Raw genomic sequence first — 21,328 nt, 5'->3', positions numbered from 1 at the left:
GCATTTATCGCAGTGATTGTCATGTTAAACGTTCCGTTAACTTGACGCGTAATTTAGTTTTTCAGTTGTTCAGTTAATTTCAACCAGGCTAATTAGTTATTGTAATTGCTCACCCGTTCAGTTTTGCCACATATATACCTTAGTTACGGATGCAGTCAAGGCATAAGTTTTATGAATATTCACAAAAGTTATGTGAATTTTCACATCAGCATAACTGTTTTGACTCTTGCAGCTTGCTTGTGTTGTCGTTCGTTTGTGGAAAGTTTTACCAGTCTAGCTGATAATAAAGTAAGACGATTGAAGATAGGATGTTGTGAACAAGTTATGTATAGGGCATGATTTTTAGTAGCTCTAATGGTTCGAATCAAGAATCCTTTTTGTATTGGAATCGGTTTCTGTGCCACGTTGATATTACTTAAGGGCTATGGGGTGTCCTAGGAGAGTAAATGGGCACTGGTGCGAGAGGGCAGAGATATGTGTAATTCTGCACAGGAAAAGAGCGAAACGAGGAACTAGCTCAATGGATAGAGCGCTGGACTGTTGTGCGGGAGGTCGAGGGTCCGAGCTCCGGCCTGAGCAACACTCAAGGTCTTAACATAATTGAGAAGAATATGCTACCCTTTTATAAGATCAGGAAATGGTTAGATATTCTAGTCTTCTCGGATAGGGACGAATAAATGGAGGTCCCGTCTGCTGCAGGGTTAGGGGTAGGAGACGTTAATTTCCCACGCACGAGATTACTGTGTGATGGATGTCTTCCCCTGGGTGGAATGGGTGGGTTACTGGGCCTGCAGTAATTGATGCAAAGCTGTTGCGGTGTCCCTGCCTGTCGGCAAATCTAATAAATAAGATATCTCCTGGCGCGGAACTGAGTACTGTACTACATCTAAACATCATTTAAAAACTGTTATGAAGTCCCTTAATGCAGCTAGAGCTGCAAAGAGCTGGAGCTCGGACGATCCATTAAATATAAACTTATGAATGTGTTACTTACAGGTGATACAACTTGGAGTTGTAATTGAAGACTCCAGGCGGTAGCTCCTTAATTTGGATATTATTCAAGGACCTAAGAAATGGAGATAGCTTAATTAAAGATCTCTCCTTGATTCCAAGAGTTAGTCGATGTCAGTGAGTCCTTTTCACCATTTTTTGTAAAAATTGAGCTACAGAACTTAAACTGGGTTTGTGTCAAAATACGATTTTAAGAGTGTTGCGAATTCTTTTAATGAACAAAAATGTCGCAAATTAGTAAACTCCTAACATTTTAAACACATTTAAAGTGTTTCGTAAAAACCTTTTTTCAAAATAGAAAATAATCCCAAATTTTTTTCCAGAATCTTCATCATGTGACACGTTGGGAGCGAGGTAAAGCTTAGAGGCTGTTTCGGATGAATGATTAACTAACGCGTTGTCAGCCGATACGCAAGCTGAAAATTTTGCATCTTAAGTTTCATAGACTAAATATTACAAAAGGGTGGGAGTGAAAAGTTTTAGGGGATAACATACGTCGTTAAATAGCTACAGTAGGCTGAGGTACCAATTGGAACCCAAATCCCAATAGCAAGAATAGTAATTTAGGTGTACATTCAACATTTTGTTTCCTTTTTGCGTTTTATTGTTTGTTTTTTGTTTTTTTGTTTTTTTGTTTTTGTTTTTTGTTTTTTGTTTTTGGTTATTGTTTTCTTTTTGTTTCGCTTTCGTTATGTTTGTCTGTCCATCTGGAAAAAAATGATGTTGTGTTTTTCATCCTTTTTTCTGTGCAAAAGATGTCTGACTGAGCATTCCTTGAACTTTGCAAAATATCTGCACCCTTGATACATTTTGGTCTGGTGCACTTATTCTAGAGTATTTGACATTGAGAAAATGCCAACTAACTGCAAGTGGTCTTTACCACTAAAACGAGAAGTCCAACTACACACAACAGACATAAGCAGTACATTTCGCCATTGCAATTGAAAAACGGAACGAATCTTTTCTTACAGCAAAACACATGGTGATATGTGGTCTCTTCATGCACTTTAATTCGGTGATCCCAAATTTTTATTTCCTTCCCTCGAGAATGATAAGTTCCCCAGCCTATCGAGCCTGATTATTGTTGTGGAGATCTCTGCTTAAATAGTAAAGTTGAGAGAGTTCCAAGAATTTAAGGTTTGACTTAACTTTTGAAACCAATCAAAGTCAACTTATGATAAAATTTAAGAGAGACCTAATCGATAAGTGCACGATGATTAGTAATATTTATGTGACTATTCACATAAGCACAAATGTTTTGATTCTTGCAGGTCCTTTGTGTTCAGTTCATATTTTGTGAAAAGTCTAACCAATCTTGCCGAAGATGAAGTAAGGGGATTGGACACGTGATGTCGTAACCAGTTATGTCTAAGGCTTGATTTGTATTAGCTTTAATGGTTCGAGTCATGAATTATTGCCATATCGTTTTCCCTCTCCGAGCCACAGATATCAAACAAAGGCTTTGTGAGCCAACTCGTGAATTGGATAAGCCAGTGTAGTTTGTGTCGTCAATAGAAATGGGTGTTTGAATTCCATTCTAGGGTATGAATCGTTAGACTGGTAAATGAGCATTATGAGGAATATAATGTGAAACTAAATTAGGCTTCAAAGACAGAAAATATGGCCTGATTGGGATTTGGTGCAAGACAATCACGGTTCCAGATTTTACTGTTAAGGTTTGTGGAATGAAAGTTCAAATGGGTGCTGTTTTACTATAAAACTATTGTTCCAAGATTGAGCTCAGTATTTACTTGCGATGCAAGCATAGGGATAGGCAGGTAAAAGCTAAAGCGCTGGATGGAATGCACGGACATAAGGATAAGCATATATGCATAAGATTACCAAAACGTTGCCTTCCTTTTGTGTTTATACTGTCTAGTTAAGACTTGGTTGCCGGCGTAAGCGTAAGGATAAACATAAGCGAAAGACTTTCAGGCAATCAGCAAGCACTATACTACTTATACCAACCATGTCCCTATTTAACATAACATCGATTGAGCGCTTGTGCTCATGTTTATGTTGCAGCTGTGGCAACCTGCGCATTAGCTTGCTATGTTTAAGTCTATGCTTGTAATGCAAATGAGTACCGCGCTTGAAACCTGTTTCGCACTTCTGAGATAATTATTAGCACTAGGATGAAAAGAAGTACAAGGATGTTCACACCACTCTAACGTTTATGTTTTTCGGAATTCTTATTGTAAGTCAGTGGATACTCAAAACAAGGATTTCTTCCTTATTTGAGAGTCCATTCATATAAATGTAAGGATCAAGATTTCTGCTTTTAAGAATTTTATACTCTCCAATGAAATTTCCTCAGTTTAAGAGTACCACCGTAAAAATTAAGATTTACATTCCTTGTTTTAAGAATTATGACTTTGAATTCTTATTTTAAGGGTATTTCCACTATTGAATAAATATCTCAAATCCTTGCTTATAGCAAGTATTCATTCTATGTAGAAGGGTTCTTCTTTCAACTAGATTTATTATAAATGCTTGCCGACATTTCAGATATATCTGTGGTATTGTGCTTGTCAAATTTCCAAGGAAATATAACTAGATATAATTTGAAAAACGTTTTTATATTAATTTTTCTTTCAACACACTCAATATCTGTGATTCTTCATGAAACAAGACCACAGTTTTGATTGTTCCTAGTTTACCCTAAATATAAAGCATAGGAATATCCTTGCTGCATGTAATTCACAAAAATTATTAATTTCAAATGACAATCAAAGTGGTTGTCAAAATAAATCATAAACTTATAACTTCCAGAAGAATAACCATGGAATGTAAATGGCTACCATTTGTAATTTTTACTTACAATCATGTGATTATTATACGAAAAATTACTGAACCAGAGTAAAGAATCTCAAACTAAATATAAACGCCTTGTTGACAGAGGTAATTATAGTCATACACCAGCAAGGATATTCATCCTTGTAAAGGGATTGTTGTTGTCACTGTCAACTTATAATTGTTTTAATCTTTAATATGATTCAAAACATAAATTGCTCTATCAATTTCTTCAAGAATATGTCCTAGATGTAAAACCTCTATGACAAACAGTTAGGTACAGGCAAATCTGTAACAAGACTTTTGACAAAGAGAAAGAGCAATCTTCAGTATGATTCAAGGAAAGGCTACTACATCTATTCCTTGAAGAATTTGTGTTTGTCATTAAGCCGCTATATACTGTTTATTTTAGTAAATTTTGGTAAATATGCATGAAGATTTTTATCGAATAGTTAAAATTTCAGCATATTAAGTTAACATGTAGCTGTGCCATTTCTTGAAGAATTGGTGTTAGGTATAAATCCTTGTCACTTTGCTGTACATTTGATACAAATGAAATGAAGTGAGGTGTAATTTAAGCCTTGCTTCAAAATAAAACTTGCTGCTGTGCAGGTATCTTAAGTTCAAAATAATGTAAAACATTTTAAAGAAAGCACAATTTGGGTTTATTATGTGAGATTAAAAGTTGTTGTTGAGTTTGTAGTATGGCCTGGCTAACCTGTGTTACATGCACAAAATATTGATAGAAACAACCACTTCCTGGAGTTAAGATCCTTGTCTCAAGGACATAGGGATGATGCATTATTTAACAATCTTTGAAGAGTAGGTGCTCTCTTTTGAGATCTTTACTTACTTATTTTGAAAAAAATAGGTCTTACTACGAGAAACTTCAGTCACCTTAAAGTAAGGACTGTTATCAGTCTTGGGCAGTATTTGTCACTCCCTGTCAGTGCATATTCCTTCTTTTGAGAACTGATAGTTACTCTCATTTTGAGTGATATCAATCCTCATCTTTAGAACTTCCTGTTCCTCACTCCAGGACGCATTTTTAAGAAAAAGTCCTTAATTCGAGGTATCTGGAAACATACAAACTTAACAGTGCACTAATAACATACGTATACACAGTGCGAGTTACACCATTGAAGAAAGAGCATCTCGATTGATTGAACTTATGCTTGAGCTTCTTTCACTGCAGTTCCCACTTGTGAACCACTTTCCAACGTCAATACAGCTCCAGGAATACCAAACAAGCCTCAAACAAGTCACTTTACGAGCAGTTGACCGTTAGCGACACTTCAATATCGGACTATCGGCGAGCAGCAACTCGAGTCGTTTGAGCACGCGGTTGAAATTACCAAAAGATCAGCGTTTTAAACGTAAAATATATAGGTTGATAAAGTTTCAGAAGTCTTGAACAAAATGCTGCGGTGGCTTTACGGTAAATAACGGGGCGGTAAATGTCGATTTCAGGCTAACGACGTAGGTGGTTCAAAACCGCCTTACATATTACATTTTGCGTTTTGCTGAACTTCTTTTCTTTGTTTTCTTTTTGGACTCAATAATCATTTTCCTGGATTTATACATTTCAAAATAGAAGTATTGACGCCATAGATGAAATATACGCTGCAAGAGATAAAAGTGTTTCGGAGATTGTGCAAACTTTAATTAATTCACAAATGAAAAACGTATACTTTTGTACTCATTCAGGACTATCATTGGCTTCTTTTCCCCCCAACACTATTCTTAGCAACAAAGGTCACCATTTCGTTTGTTTATCACTCGACAAAAACTATCAAATGCGTTCAAAAGCCTAAAATAGAAAAAAGTTTACAGGAATCGACCAATTGAGCGAGCGAGCGCTATTCATCACATCATACCTACAACTCGCTCTTGCGCAAGCGCAATTCACGAGTTAATAAAGGGCTAGTGATTGTCCTGAAAGAGTAAATAGGAACTGGGACAAAGGGCTGAGATCTATATATTTTCGCACGGGAAAAGAGAGAAACCACTAACTCCAGTTACCCCCTGCTACGGGACTGAGAAGGGTACTGAAGTAACATCATTTAAAAAGTTTTATGAAGTCCCTTAATGCAACTGAAGCTGCATGGAGCTGACGTTTGGAAAAACAATATGATACTCAGATTATTTTTTCAAATAGCCAACTGTCTTCAGTCCAGCATATACATTCATTGCATGCAAAAAGTCAAAATCAATGATTTTTATCATGATCGCTTGCGTTAAGGGAAAAACTCGCGGAAAGTGTTCCTATTACTTTTTTTGAAACTAAATTAGATAAGTAACGATTCAAATCGCATTTCTGGTAAAAAGTAAACAGCGTCCCTTCAACAACCTTTTTGAAACCTGTGGTACTGATGACAATGAGAATGGTATTTCTAGGAAAATGTGGAACCGGGTTTTTGGTGAATGATTTGAGTCAATTTAGATGTTAATGTTTTCAGCCTGTCATGGGGTCAGTATTAGTCCCTTAAAATTTTGTGTCGTGTAGCACGCAATAGATGTTTTTTTACACACAACTCGTACAGCTCGACAAATCGAATGAATAAATCATTACGCAGTTGTTTTGATGTTGTTTAAGAGTAAACGTTCATTGGGGCTTTAAAATGGTTTTTCCTCTTTTCTTTATAGAATAGTTCGTTGTTAATGGTCATTAAGGTGTGTTCGCTTACGAAAACGAAATAGGTGTCCTCAGAGAGCGGAATTGGTCACCTATCATAGTTAGAAATCTTATTCAAGTATCCAATAACTGATGAAAAAAGATGCTAACCTCTGTTCAACTCACACGCTCTAACAATGCCACTCTCTTTTAATCGCATATTATGGCTTCGGAGACCCCTGAGCTTAAACACCCTAATACTCAGCTTTTAATTAACAATTGGTTCATGCTTTAGCGTGCACTATCGAGTTATGGAGCACGCGGGAAGTTTGGAGAGCCCGAAAGAAGCGTAATAGTTGCTCGAGGCAATAGCTTAGGGCAACTCTAGCTTCTTGAGTGCTCTCCAAACTTCCCACATGCTCCATAACTCGATAGTGCACAGCTGAAAGCATGAACCAATTGTTTTAGAACATAGCCGGTGGAATTGTGCATCAAATCCGACGCGAAAAACGAACAACAATATAAATTGAAGCGAATCGTGACGGCGCCGGTACCGAGTCTCCTTTTCCGTTGTTTTTCTCTTTTCCTGCCTCATCTAAGAACTCTGGCTCAAGGGAACAGGTCGAAAAATTCTCTTCGTTTTGGGACAAGTAGGCCGAGTCTCTGTTTATATCTATTACTGTCGCGATGTATATTACTTTTCCCCGCGCTAAAAATGGCCGCTCGCGCGAAAAAAGAAATTTCTGGCGAAGCGATTTGCTCACGCTATCCGGCGTGCACTATCGGGATTTTGAGCACGCTTACGTATACTGAATTTGATTTCGCGGCTCTGCTAGCTTTGTTCTAACAAAAATTGGAGCTTTACAAACTCTTTCTGAATTAAGAAATCAAAGAAGGAGCTTAACACCTATGTTAATGAGATTGCACTGTTAATAAAGAGACTCAGAGGTCATATTCTAAACAATCTGTCAAATATTAGCTTATGAATGTATTACTTACAGGTGAGTCAAATCGGAGTTATTATTGAAGGCTCCAAGTGGTAGCTCCTTGATTTTATTTCCATTAAAGTACCTAAGAAATGGAAATAACTAAGTTTAAGATATATGCGTTATTAACCAAGCGTGAGGTCAAGATGGCTGGATATCCAGCCATCTTGACCGAACACGCTTGGTTAATAAAGGATTTATCATATTGCAAAAAGATTTCGCTTTATTAAGAATTAATAATAACCCGTTTGCTTCGAGTGCAGGGAAAGAAAGCCAGCTGTGTTTGTAATACAACAAACTCACGAGATTCGTTTCTGTTTTATTTGTTTCCACTATCTTCTAACGCTTTTTGCGTTTCTGTGCCAAAATTGTCCAAGAGTTACGAAAGTAGTTCTTATTCTATTTCTTTCATGCGCGGGATCAAGGTGGGTAATCCCGAGTGGGCAAGAAGGGACGATCTTGCCCGCTCCGGCAGCCAATCAGAACACAGGATTCGCTTCACCTTTCCCACGGGCGCTGTTTGCGATGTAATAAGTAACCTTAATGGATGGTCATGATTCCTAGAGTGAGTCTATGTTATTGCGTCCTTTAAGAAAAGAGCTCGGGAACTGGAGTTAAAGTTTTATTTCATTAACACGTGTACATATTTTCTAGCAAATGTGATGAAAGGCGTTTTCTGTATTTCTGTACTTTAGCTTGTTAATCAGAGGTGGTTGCACTATATTTTGACCTCCTTAATTGCAATTTTCATAAGCGGAAGAAGCAGTAATGGATAAGTCTTCCCAATTTTGAGCTCTCAAAGTTACCAAAAGAAAGTTTTGGTGCTTGAGCCTGGAAGCCTAAAAGTACATAGTACAAAAATAAGTGGGCTGTTCATGTTTTCCAAATTGGAAAGCTGACAAAAAAATGCCTTTTTACTAGAACTGAAAAGTGTGTTCAAAGATTATGATTTTAACCGAGTGCAAATTAACAAAAATCATTGTTTCATATAATTTCAAACCATTCACAAAAGCTCACGAGTAAAGAAATTGCGACAAATGAAAATGGGTAAACTAGCTGTGGGGTTCAGTTGTGATTAGCCATCGAAAGAAAGTACCACATCACAATTGTTTGCTTTGAGGGTGCGTGTTTGTGCTATTCCATTCAAAATGCAGATGTATCTATCGTGTCCAGAGAGGTTTTCTCGACTCTGCACTGTGGCTCCCAACAGCTTCCGAAATTTTTCCCGGGTGATGTATGTGGAATCAGTTAACAGCTTAAAAAGATTGTTGTTGAGATTATAGACACGATTTAAAAAGTTAAAGGAAATAATTTTTACCCTTTACGAGAGGTGATCTGTCTAAAACCTTTCCACGGAACGAATTAAACCGATTCACGCAATAATGAATTCGCCCGAAACCTATTAAATTCTCCCGTAGAAGGCAACTAGTACAAAAATTAAATCGAGAAAGGTTGAACTAACCAAACCACAGTTCTCTTAATATAACCACACTGTTAACTTTCTGTAAAGCGTAATCTTAGGCGACCAATTTTGACAAGATTTTCATGTCGTGACTGAGCCCTGATAAGGGCTAACTACTCCTGGGGGATAAAAAACACATGGGATCTTATGATCACATGGCATTAAGTCTCGTTCACTTTTACTTACCCCGTTAAAAAGGAAGCATCAAGTGAGAAAGTTTGAAATGTGTTGTTAGATAAAGCTTTCAACTTGCCCCACCCTCCCCTCCCACACTCCTACCACCTTGGCCAGTATCCAATTGTTTCTAAATATATTAACTTTAAAATCATTCTCCGTATTACAATTTTCGCCCAAACACATACTTGTTGTATTGCATGAGTAACACACCGTCTCTTCGCTCCTTACAATTATGTTACGAGGATCGAATTAATTTCACTAAATCTGTCACGCAATCCCAGACTTTTCTAGAATTATATATAATCTGTAATATTCCAGAAACTTGTTTCATGTGACTCAGTAGTTTCCAAAAATAGTACAACTTATAATACGCTATAAATAGTAATAGAACATTCTATATAACTAAAGTAAATGTATAAAAGCTGGCTTGTGAGAAGTACAAAAAAGATTTGCCCGAGGGCCTACCCTCATGGCTTGCTGACTGAACCTTTGGAAGCTACGATGTGACAAGGCTATGACCTTTTGATCTTGCGATATCCGGAGAGAAGAAAGAGATGAAAAAGACGATAGTCGAGAGAGGAAGAAGATAGAGAATGTAGAGTTTACTATGGAGTCCTCCGGAAGAGTTTTTGTACAAGGAAAGACTGCGATAAATCAAGAAAGCCAAGCGCTGTGGTCTTCAGTCGGCGGATGTTGGAATTGGAAGTTGATCAAGACGACGAACACTTACACGACATGAAGGATTGTAAGCCTGCTTTATGAACTGCTTAACTTAATCTCTAACCTCAGTAGATTAAACAGTCTAAAACTAATTAAATAATAGTTAAAATGGGTAACCGCTTGTTGTTACATTTTTGCTCCGTGCCATATATCGTACTCGGGAGTCTATTTTCATATATGCTTTGTTAGCGGACATTTGTTGATCATTCGTGCACGTAACAATTAGAATGTTCTCTGCCTAGCGTACGAGAGAATCGCTCAGACTGGGCGTCTATCATCCCCTCGGCAAATAAAGTGACACGTGTCCCAGGGATATTAAAAGAAACGTCTTGCTTTCTAATTTTTAAACTGAATCAGCTCTTTGCTAGTCTCAAAATCGAAACAGTCACGACGGAAAAATTCCAAGAATCAGCAATATTATTTTTTTAGGATTGCTGATTTGAGCAAACAAGAGGCTCCAACTAAAATTTCGGTAAGGACAGGTGTCAATCAGCCACAGTTTAAAAACCAGGCGTCAGTGTATTCTGAAAGACAGTGGAGTTACTGGCGGTTTGGATTCTCTATTCTATAACCTCAAACTGCTTCCACGCGAGTATGTTACTGGGTAAATGGTGATCTCTAAAATTGCGAGAAACACCCACACGAATTAAATTTAATGATGAACTCTGATCTTGGAAGCCCGGTCCAAAATGTCAATGAATGTCACTGTCAAGTTATATTCGTGCGGCACCCGAGTAAAATTATTTCTGAGATTGCCATCAAGATGGGAAAGGAATTCACCAGACTGAAATAACTCGGACTGTTATCGTGTATTAATGAATTAATTAATAAAATCTTCCTTTTGTCACTATATTGCTATTTTCATGTCTCTAGCTATGTGTGAATCTTACTAAAGAATAAAAATTTAGAGGGGGAGGGTAGTTGTTAAAAGCCTTGCAGGGCTCAATTTGGGATTAGAACACCAAAGTGCAGGTAAGGGGAGTGGTCAGTTTTTACATTATCAGGTTAGTGCAAAATGTTTTGGGCTCAGCAAAACCAGTGCCATCTGGCTACTTGCCCCAGGGTGCCGAAGGGCAATGAAAATGCTGGTCACTTGACTTGTGCTAACCCTAACCCTAACCCAACTGTAAACCTAACGTCAAAATACTTGAAAAAGGTCAATGGAACTGAAGCGATTTCTGGAACCCCAACGCTAACCATAGCTTTAAGTCGAGACTCGCCATAGCTGTCTCCTGAGGGTGTCAAATACCTTAGTCAGGTGATTTTAATTTTTTTCTTAAAGTAACTTATGAAATCTATGGGGTCGTGTACTTGAGGTTCCATTTACCTAAGAAGCAATTATTTGGGTCTCGTTCCAGTCTAAATATTGTCAATAAAATCAAGAAAGCCGTCGAGGCTCCGTGTAGCGGTGCATGTGTTTCCAACAAGTTCTTTATCGAGTTCGAGTGATGTTTCGCCATATATAAATCGCCGTAACGTGCTGTGCGCTCTTTGTTGCACATTTCCTGAGATCCCTAACTCGCAGCCGACATGTACCGAACAGAAGGTCTGGTTATCACTTCTAGTGATAGTCATCTCCAGTGTATGTTTACAATCAGTGATCGCTTCTGGCAGGTCTACGTTCAATAAGGCACGGCTCTAGAAACTACAAAACTCGGTCAAAACCACCTTCTTATATGCTTTATACAAATCTAACGAGAAATACAATACTTTTTTATCTCTCGCCTGGATGAATTCTGAAATAAGTGTCAGCTTTCTTGATGTAAAGTGGATTGTTTTCAGCTAAATTTAATCATTGGGATTCAATAATCCAGAAAAAAAACACGCTCTAACCTGTTGCATACAATCCGTATTGGGAACGTTTATGGTGCAAGCTTTTTCTACAGGTTTCACCTTCTCGTCCTCGTCTGGTGGGGAGATGGAGTTTGTGAAAAGGGACGGGGGGGGCATGGGGGCGGGGATGTAGAATTAGACCGGCGGTGTTTTTTTGCTCGCCAGGCGTTGACTTTTTTTCTCTACCGACTTTTTCATTTGCAAGTAGTGGAATTCTGCCCGAAACTGCCTCACTCCGTCCCATTACTCCCATGGATGTTACAGCAGTATATAAAGATTTATGTTGGTTGCGGGTACTTACAGTTCTCTGAGCCATGTAGTCCTTTTCAAAACTCCCAGCGGTAAGTTCTTAAACTGATTATTGGACAAGTCCCTTTCACAAACAAGAAATCATTGCATCAGGTAGTTAGATTTGCACTGTTCGATAATGCCTAGAACTTTACATGACTCTCACCGGGTGGAGAGGGCTCAAAAAGTTGCTGATTTAATTTTCACTTCAAAATAAATGGTAAGGATAGGCCTTAACGTTACCAAATATCAGTTAACTATGATTTCCTATCTCATCTGAGACAAATAACATTGATCGATGAGGTCTGAAGCAAGGCTTTTTTAATAAATAAGGAGTGGGACTCTCCATACAAGTAACTAAGATAAAACTCTTTGGTAGAGGTATTATATAGACAGATAATTCAAGGTTTTTCTGGATTGGAACAACAAAAGGTAGTAGTTTAACCGGTTCTCGATTGCCCTCTTCCCCTCCCCCCTCACTCATGATATAATCGACGACTGTTTTAAATAGCTACATAAATAATTAAGTCGACATTGTATTAGAAATCATACTCCACTTCAAAAGCCACTCCCCCTAAGCCTCCGTGAATTATTTTATGAGAAATCATACTTCACTTCAAAAGCCACTCCCCCTTAGCCTCCGTGAAATATTTTATTGCCGCTACTTTCGCTAGAATGGTTACAATCCCATCGATAGAATTTACGTCCCTGACAATGAACATAAAGCAACAGTATCTAAGGCTTACCAAAGACATAATAACGAATCTTTCGGTAAACTGAAGCTTTTCACACATTGTTCTATCGATTTGTGTCCATTTTCTCTTGTGAAGGTCAGTTTATTTATTCATATAACATGAATATACCCAACGAGAACAACCGATTCTGAATGGTCCAAACGAGTTAATTGTTAAAGCAAAATGACCACATTTTCTATCAGTTTACTGGCGTAATAACCTACGCGGTGCGTAAGAAGTCGCAATGGGGTTTACGTCAGCGGTAAAAATTAAAGAAACCCAACGCTCTCTGACCTTTAGATTTTCTCGGCCTTTGCCAGTCTTCAAAAGTAAAGCAGTCAAGACGGACAAAGTCCTAGAATCAACGAGTCTTTTTTTCATGGGATTGCTGATTTGAACAATAAGAGACTCCAACTAATGCTTCGGTAAGGGCGGCTGTTAATTAGGCCTTTATAGATTATAGTAGTAAAAGTAACATATTATGCTAGTAGCACTGCTTTTTTTGGCTAAATTATGCTAAAATTATGCTCTTTTTTTCAAATCATGCCCCTTTTTTTTTAAATTATGCTCTTTGAAAAAAATGCAAATAAGTCTAAAAAATACATTTTTAATTACAAACCATTGGTATACCAGAAAGAAACGCAACAAATCCACGATGAAATTCAAATAAACATGTGGTTCATGTTAACCTGCAGAGTAGTACTGGACCATACTCTCATGTAGCTTATCTGCGAGCTGCCTGATGAGAGGTACTGGGACCAATATGGCATACAATGTGACTTCCGGTTCCCGTCTACTCCAGACCCGGGCTCAGACCGTTTCAGACGCCGCTCAGTGATTCAGAGTGAGCTACAAATGCTACTACTTGAACTAAAACTTAAAGCATCGAATAACGTCACCAAGTGCTTGGGAGAAGAGATGATGAAAAAAATGATCAAATTGTTGCATCAAAAAGGATCCGATAATTATCAAAATATGTGAATTATGCTAGCATTGCTAGTTGGCAAAAATTATGCTAGTTTGCTCAAATTATGCCAAAAATTATGCGAGCATAATCTATAAAGGCCTAGTGTCAATCAGCCACAATTAAAAAAAAAAATACAGACAATGAAGTTGAGGCGGTTTGTTCGATTTTTTTTAACCGATTTCTTTTCGATGAATATGAAGGACTCTCCATACAACTAGCCAAGATAAAACTTTTTGATAAGAGTATTATACAGACAGTTCTATAACTTTTGAGTTTTATTAAAAAAAAGCAAACAAACAAAAACAAAAACTTTATGTCAGCGTAAAGAGTGGTACGTCACTCGCACCAATCAGATTACCGCATTTTGGTGTGTCACAAGCCAATCAGATTGCCTCATAAGGGTATATATCCCTTTCTAAATCAGATTGCCGCATTTTTGGTGTATCTCAAACCAGTTCGATTGCCGCATTAGAGTACAAATCAAGTACCAACCAGATGAGAGCATTAGGATATGCTTGCGCAAATCAGAATGCTGTCACTCATGCCAGTCATGTCAGGAAATTAGGGAACCACGATACGTTGCGAAGGAATCAACCCAACTTTAACACACATCAAGAATGACATTAACAAGACTCGTGAGCTCATCTACTCAGTGTAATGGTTCATGTCCTTCGTGAGGAATTTTATGCTATGATCGGTTGGGATTAGAAAGGTCGTCAGGCCGAAATGTTTCTACCATTTTCAAGTTCAAACCTGTTTTGCGAACCGGCCCGTCAATTACAACGCACGCAAAGTTTTGGAAGGCTATTTTTGCTGACCCAGATAAAAATTGCGAAAAACATTTGCATAAATCATATTTAATTGTTAATCTTGTTTTTGCCTCGTGGTTGCTCTTTTTGCAAAGGTTGAAAAGACCAACAAGTTATGTTGAATTTCTTCGTCGACTGCCTTAGTAAATATCGGTTTTTTGCTTCTAAAAACTCTCCATGAATTAAATATTGTACTGTCCAGCTACAATTACGTGTTTACTTTTTACACCACAATGGACTGGACTTTTTCGGATAAAATGCCATTTTCCAGTAAACATCGTAAGTTTTATGACACATTGTTCTTTTGATTTGTGTTCATTTTCCTCTAGATCTAATGAAGGTCACTTTATTTGTAATATGAATATAACAAACGTGAATAACAAGTTCTGCACTCGACCGTTTAGTCCAAAGTTCTAGTCCAGAGACAAAAAAATCCGTTTGTTTCGTTTTTGCACCTTTTATTTTATTTGGTGAACACCTATTTTTTGCATCAAATTATAAAATAGAAGCATGTAGAGGGTGCCTGGTATGATTTGGGAGTGGTTCTGATGCGTCTTTGATATTTTCCGAGGCGATAAAAGTCCGAAATTGTATTGAACTTAGGCTACCCGTATCTCTTTGCCCGCGTGAAAGAGTACTGGTACCCAAATATTCGTGACGTCAAGGTAGTAAGGCCAAGTTTATTAAATCAGAGAATCAAAGTGAGTGTGAAATCTATTGTTTACGATCTTTAAGCGGAAAATGCCATTTTGATGTGTAGTTTGGGTTTGTTCGGATACCCCTGACTCGAAAAAAGAATATTTCACTCCACGACATTCCTTTCGAGGGCGATCAAAGGCCAGAGGCTATGAAAAGGAGAAAGAGGTGGATTCAGTTTGTGAGCGCAGTGCGTTAACTGGACACCGACAGTGAATTCACGCATATGTTCAATACCGTAATTGCTTATTTATAAGCCGATCCTGGCTATAAGCCGAGACCCTAAACTTTTAGCTTTCAGAAGCTGTTGGATTTTTGTTAAAAATAAGCCACAAGTAGACACCGACTTCAAACTTACGCGTATGTTTAATACTGCAATCATTTGCCTTTAAGCCGATCCCGTCTATAAGCCGATCCCGTCTATAAGCCGAGACCAAAAGTTTTGTTGAAATATTTTAAAAAGGTCCACGCGAGTTGTCAACTGAGACGAATAATGAACTTAAAATTTCAGCAAAGCGAGCTGTATTCAAAGTATCCTGTATTAGTTCATACACTTCTGAAGTGGTTTTCGCCTTTTCGGGCATAGTAGTAAGGATAAAATGCAATGTTAGGAAGCAAAGCCTCAGCTCATTTCTGTCAGATCGTGTTACTTTTATTCATTCTTTACGGATAAATTCTGCGGATAAAGGTGAAGGAATTGCCCAGCGATTCAAAGTGAAACGGGCTTGAGAAGAAATTCCAGATGAGATGATAGAGAATTCGTCTATAACACGCGGGATTTTGAACGCGCTCAACGCGACAAAAGATGATAACATCCACACGGACGAAATTTCCCGAACTACCAGACGATAGGATGGCCTTGAGACCGAAAGCAAAGAAGATGACGAATTAACACTCATTCTTGAAGTTATCACTTAACAAAGCGGCTCCATTCAAATAAAAGTGATTGGGTAACTACTACTTTGCGTAAGACCAGTAATTTGTGTAAGTTGATGATCGCACGGCTCTTAGCCGAATATACATTACGTTTACGATATTTTCTCGAAAGAATCTTGTTTTTTAAAGAAATACTCGGCCGTAAGCCGAGCCCCTAGTCTTGTTAACGTTTGATTAGTTCTCAGTGTATTTTCGTGCAAAAATGGTTCAGCCTCGTAAATAAATATGGTAGATTTCAAGCCGGAGGATTTCTCAACCGATCGGCTCTCTCGTATCTTCCATTACAGCCGGCGATTTGAGAGAATGATAACATTCTTTGCTCTTCTGACAACAATGGCCTTCTGTAAAATTTAACAAGAACTCGGTGCATCAATTGCCAGAAAACACCTAATAACATTCGCAAACTAAACTGGAAAACTAATTACAGTTTGTAAATTCCCGCTCGAAACATCTAAGCCGATGCACTGACTACAAAATATACGTTTCTGCTTGTGTTCAACCATATCAAACAAATTACAAGTTGTTTTCTTCAAAACTAAGTCTTAAATAAGATTTGAGAACCCGGCTTGAGAAGACGACGATGTCCAGCTTAAACATATATGTGGTCACTAAAGTCGGAAAAAATACACGTAACGTACCACTTTCCGTAGATTCGAGACCTTTCAAACGACTTGTTAATATTCTGTCCCATTTCTTTTTGTTTTCGATACGCTAACGGCTCGTTTATTTCTGGCCCTTCTATGTCGTCCTCCTTGACCTCCATCTCACCGCCTTGAGTTGCAATTTCGGATTCAATCGCCACGTATACCGGAATATAATTAAACTTTGAGTCCTTGGAGAAGAAACTTTCGTCAGAAAAACAGGAATTATCGGACATAATGACACGAACCTATGACCGAAATAGCCAGGGAAATTACTATCTACTAAGCCCATATCTTTGCATGATAAGAACATATGCTTACTACTGTGACGTAACGTAACCCAGTCCCCTCTTGCTCGGCCAGACATTTTATCTTCGGATTATAAAGCTTGATAACAAATTCAGAAAACGGTAAAATACCTCTAATGTTGCTAAAACATGTTCTAGAGTCATTACATTTTGATGCAAAATAATACAAAATAAGTGTCATAGGCACTTAAAAATTATTTTTTAGTATTTAGAATGACTTGAACGCTATGTTATCACCTTATGCATTTCATCAAGATTTTTCTTCGCATTTTCCCCGACCAAGTCTAGTTTTTTCAAACTTCTGAACAATATTCTTAGCAGAACCCTTTTTTGCTCAATTGGAAATTGTCAGACCCAGTTCTAAAAAAACAATGTTTCACTGCAAACGCATCTCTTAGAATTAAGAACAACAACAACAACAACAACACAACAACGGAGAAGGGAAATCAGTGAAAGTGGAGTGCGATACAAGTTATCCACTCCTGAAATAATTTTATCACATCCATCACCTGGCACCGCCCGTTTCATCTGTTGCTTGCTCATAAACATAAGTTTCAGCTTCGCAAAAGGCTGTTATTTGGAAGCATTTGTCGTATTTTGACCTATTTGGCTGTTTGTTTGCAGTTGTATTCAGTTCAACTTCATTCTATTTAAACCCAATCCGAATTTGACGTATTTACTTGCATTCTCATAGAGAAGAAACGTTAGTCAACTGTCTCTCTCGCGATACCGAAAGCCCGCGCTGAACTTCGTCGAAGAGCGAATTAAAAAAGAATACCTTCGTTGGTAAACACAGTTTTTAAATAGAAATGAAGTTCACTGAGAACCGAAATCCGAGAATAATTCAAATAGGTGACGTTTATTGCTTAATTGAAAAGCCATGAGCGAAGAAATACTAAAACTAAGAGTATGATAATAAGAGCATTTGCTGTCAGATGCGATTATTAAGCAAACGATGCACGATTCCTATATCTGGAACTGGACTGCAACTTCATTGTTCACTCTCAGTAAAACTCAAAAAAAGCACGATGCTCATCGCATGTTATCCAGCACCAGGAAAATACCCATAAATAGTCTATTTTCCTGAATTTTTTTCTATAGTTCTCCCGTGCGCGCAAACGCAGCGTTCCCCAGCGTCTTCCCACACAATAACTAAGGGTGAATGCCATGAAAACATGATTTTTGTGATTGTTTCCTTCTCCACGAAAATACTATAGTATATAGCTTGATTTCCTGAACGTTTAACTATAGTTTTTCCGAGCGCACGAAAGCAGGATTTCAGTTTCCAAGCGTTTTACCGTAGAATTACCAACAGTGAATGCTTTGAAAACATGATGTTTGTTGATTGTTTTCCTGCTCCACGAAAACACTAATGTATTGCTTATTTTCCTGAACTTTTTTCTATAGTTTTCCCGAGCACGCGAACGCTGCATTTGCCAAGCGTTTTCTCGTGACCACAGAATTACTAACGACCGTGATTAGAAGATGAAGACGTGTTGTTCGTCTATTGTTTTCATGCTTTATAGAAACACTCGTGAACAGCTTACATCATTTTCGTACTGACTGACCCAATTGCAGGTTGACAAGCAAAGTCCGAGGAGTTGGAGCTCTGTTTTCGTTTACCGTGGTCATTATCCACTTCTTCAGGTCCAGGATGTGGATGGACATCCATATTAACAGTAATGTCGAGCACAACAAACTTCTCAGGGTCGGCCAGGAAAACCATGCCTCGACTGTCCCATTTCACTATAGCCCTTCTTACCCGGAGATTTCGAGACCGGGATACTCTCAGCTCAAATCTAGCCATCCAGCTAATGCATCTTAATGCACAGATCGCACCTTCTTTTAGGGTGCGATCTGTGTTAAGACCCAGTTTTTTATAACCTGGTAAAGTTTAAGAGTCCATAATATACTGTCATTGCCTGAGGTAAATAGTGCAAGAAGCCGAGAACTAACGTAGCTTTTTTATTATTTTAGATCAAATTGTGTTATTGATACGGCTCTTCTTCTGTATTGGCTTTTTAGGTTCTCTGCTCGAAAGAACAATGGCTAATTCTTTGTTTACTGCTTCCATTTTTTTAAACTTCCCCAGACCCCCTTTTGCTCGACCTCGCTATGAACAACAAAGCCTATTTTAGTATAAGTTTGGCTAGTAGCGTAAAGCCAGTCACTTAGAAGGAACATGAATATTTTACTTACAGCTTAGTCAGCTTCCTGTTGTTATTGAAGACTTCAGCTGGTAGCTCTGCTATCTCATTGTCCTTTAAGTACCTGCAAAAAGAAGGTTACCCTGAATTTACGGTCTGTACCAAGTTGATATTTTGAATTTAGTTTCAGAGTCAGTTTGTGGTTAAAATACTGAGTGTCGAAGGGTAACATTGAACAGAAACCCACTGGTGCTTATGAGGTAGCAATTTTTTTAAGGACATAATCGTTGCCAAAACTATATTGACTCTTGCCGTACGTTTACATTCAATTTTGCCAATCGTAACGGTTTTTACTAGCCTTTCTGATGTATGATACCAGAACAAGATGTTGGGAACCAATTTTCGTATCGCCAGGTTTTTACTCGCCTCACTTTGTATTGTCATCAATGTTCTGTGTGTCATAAAGGTACTAAAGGGCTGTGATATGTCATAAAGAGGTAAAGGGAAGAGCAGGTGTCTGGGTTTTGTCTATCTGTGCATTGGGAAAGGGGATCTCCAGCGGTTAGCACTAGATCAAACACTCTCACTAGAAAAGGGCTGGAGAACTTTAGCTGAAGCTATTCGAACTGTACTCCATTTGGAAAGCAAGTAGCTTTTTACTTCTGTTCGTTGTCAAAATGAGAGATTTTCATAAACAACTCGTGGCTGTGCACTTTTTTGGTTATTTATCATCTCACATTCGAATTGCTCTCGCAAAATAATTGTGAACTAGCTCTTGGATCCTTTTGGTACTATTATTGAACACTCCAAAAGGTAGTCCCCTTTAATATGTGTTAAGAATCCAATTACGAAAAAAAAAGGCTAGAGTCCAAACTCCACAGAAACATTTATGTAACAAACATGTGTTAAAACAACCACAACATTTGGATCAAATAAAACTTGAAAAGCTTCTTAGGATTCCAAACTGAGGGATAACAAATTACCTCGAAGGAAAACTCAAAAACGGAAACAACTCCATAAAAACAAAACAGCAAAGGATACCCGAAAAAAATTGTCCAGGTCAATTTTCAAAGTCAAGGTTAAATTAACCTGATTGGCTAATTTTTAAACTCACGCGCGCTACGCGTGAATACAGAAAGAATACGAATGGGGGAGAGGATGAGGAAAATTGTAATTTGAAATTTATAAAAAAGGCAGTTGGCGGGCAAAATGAAAAAAAAAAATTACCGAGGTAATCTTTTAAGTCTTGAATTTTTGACTTACAGATTTATCGACTTGAAGTTCTTTTGAAACTTAGTGGGATTATCAACGATTGAAATCACATTTCTATTAAAACATCCTGCTGCAGAGTACATGTTACTTTCCAGAAGTTAACTGAACAGCAATGAATGGTAAAACACCGGAAATGAGTTTCAAGGAATTTTCTCCAATTCATCATCGCGGAAAAGTGTTGCGAATAGAAGAAAGTATGATACTTTCTATGCGTTACATGAACGGCAAACACTGGAAAACATTACGTTTTTTCGTATTTACACTCATTTAATCTTCCCGGAAAATGCGTGTTTTCAGCCGTTACTACGGTAAATACATTGTTGTTCGCTCAGAAAATGCCAATGAACAAACGCAAAGAAGCTGTTTGCCTTGCGTTAACCGAGGGTTTAATGCCGGAAAATGAATCCTTTACCTACATTTATTCCGGGGGAAAACTACCGAATAATGTAACGAATACTTAGATTCACTGATGCGACAACTCAAAGAAAACATCGGATTTTCCGTTTGCAAAACACGGATAAACGTCAGTAAAATGCCACGTTTTCCGTGAATTCAACCTTGGTTTTCCGAAAGGCGAACGCTAGGTTTTTCGTCCTGTGAGTTTCTGCAAGTACATTGATTGCAAAAAAAATGTCCATATGTATTATTTGTATGTAGTGGTAGTTATATGAGCTATTAATTCTGTATCATTCTATTCTTTTTCAGCGAAACTCTCTGGATATCTTGCCCATAAAATAAGGCATATTTTTTGTTTAAAAGTTACCTTCTAATTCCACTCCATTCAGGCTTAGGCTGTTTCAGAGTCACAAGTTGTTTGATAAGTTAGGCAAATTTTATGACATTTCCTTCATATTATTTAAAATACATGCATTTTAGGAAACAAACAATTTTATGTAAAGCTTATTTTGTCCTCTTTGATATAGTACTAGTCACT

This window comes from Stylophora pistillata, chromosome 1, assembly GCF_964205215.1.
Source record: "Stylophora pistillata chromosome 1, jaStyPist1.2, whole genome shotgun sequence".
NCBI classification, from domain to species: domain Eukaryota; kingdom Metazoa; phylum Cnidaria; class Anthozoa; order Scleractinia; family Pocilloporidae; genus Stylophora; species Stylophora pistillata.
This window is presented reverse-complemented; position numbering follows the sequence as displayed.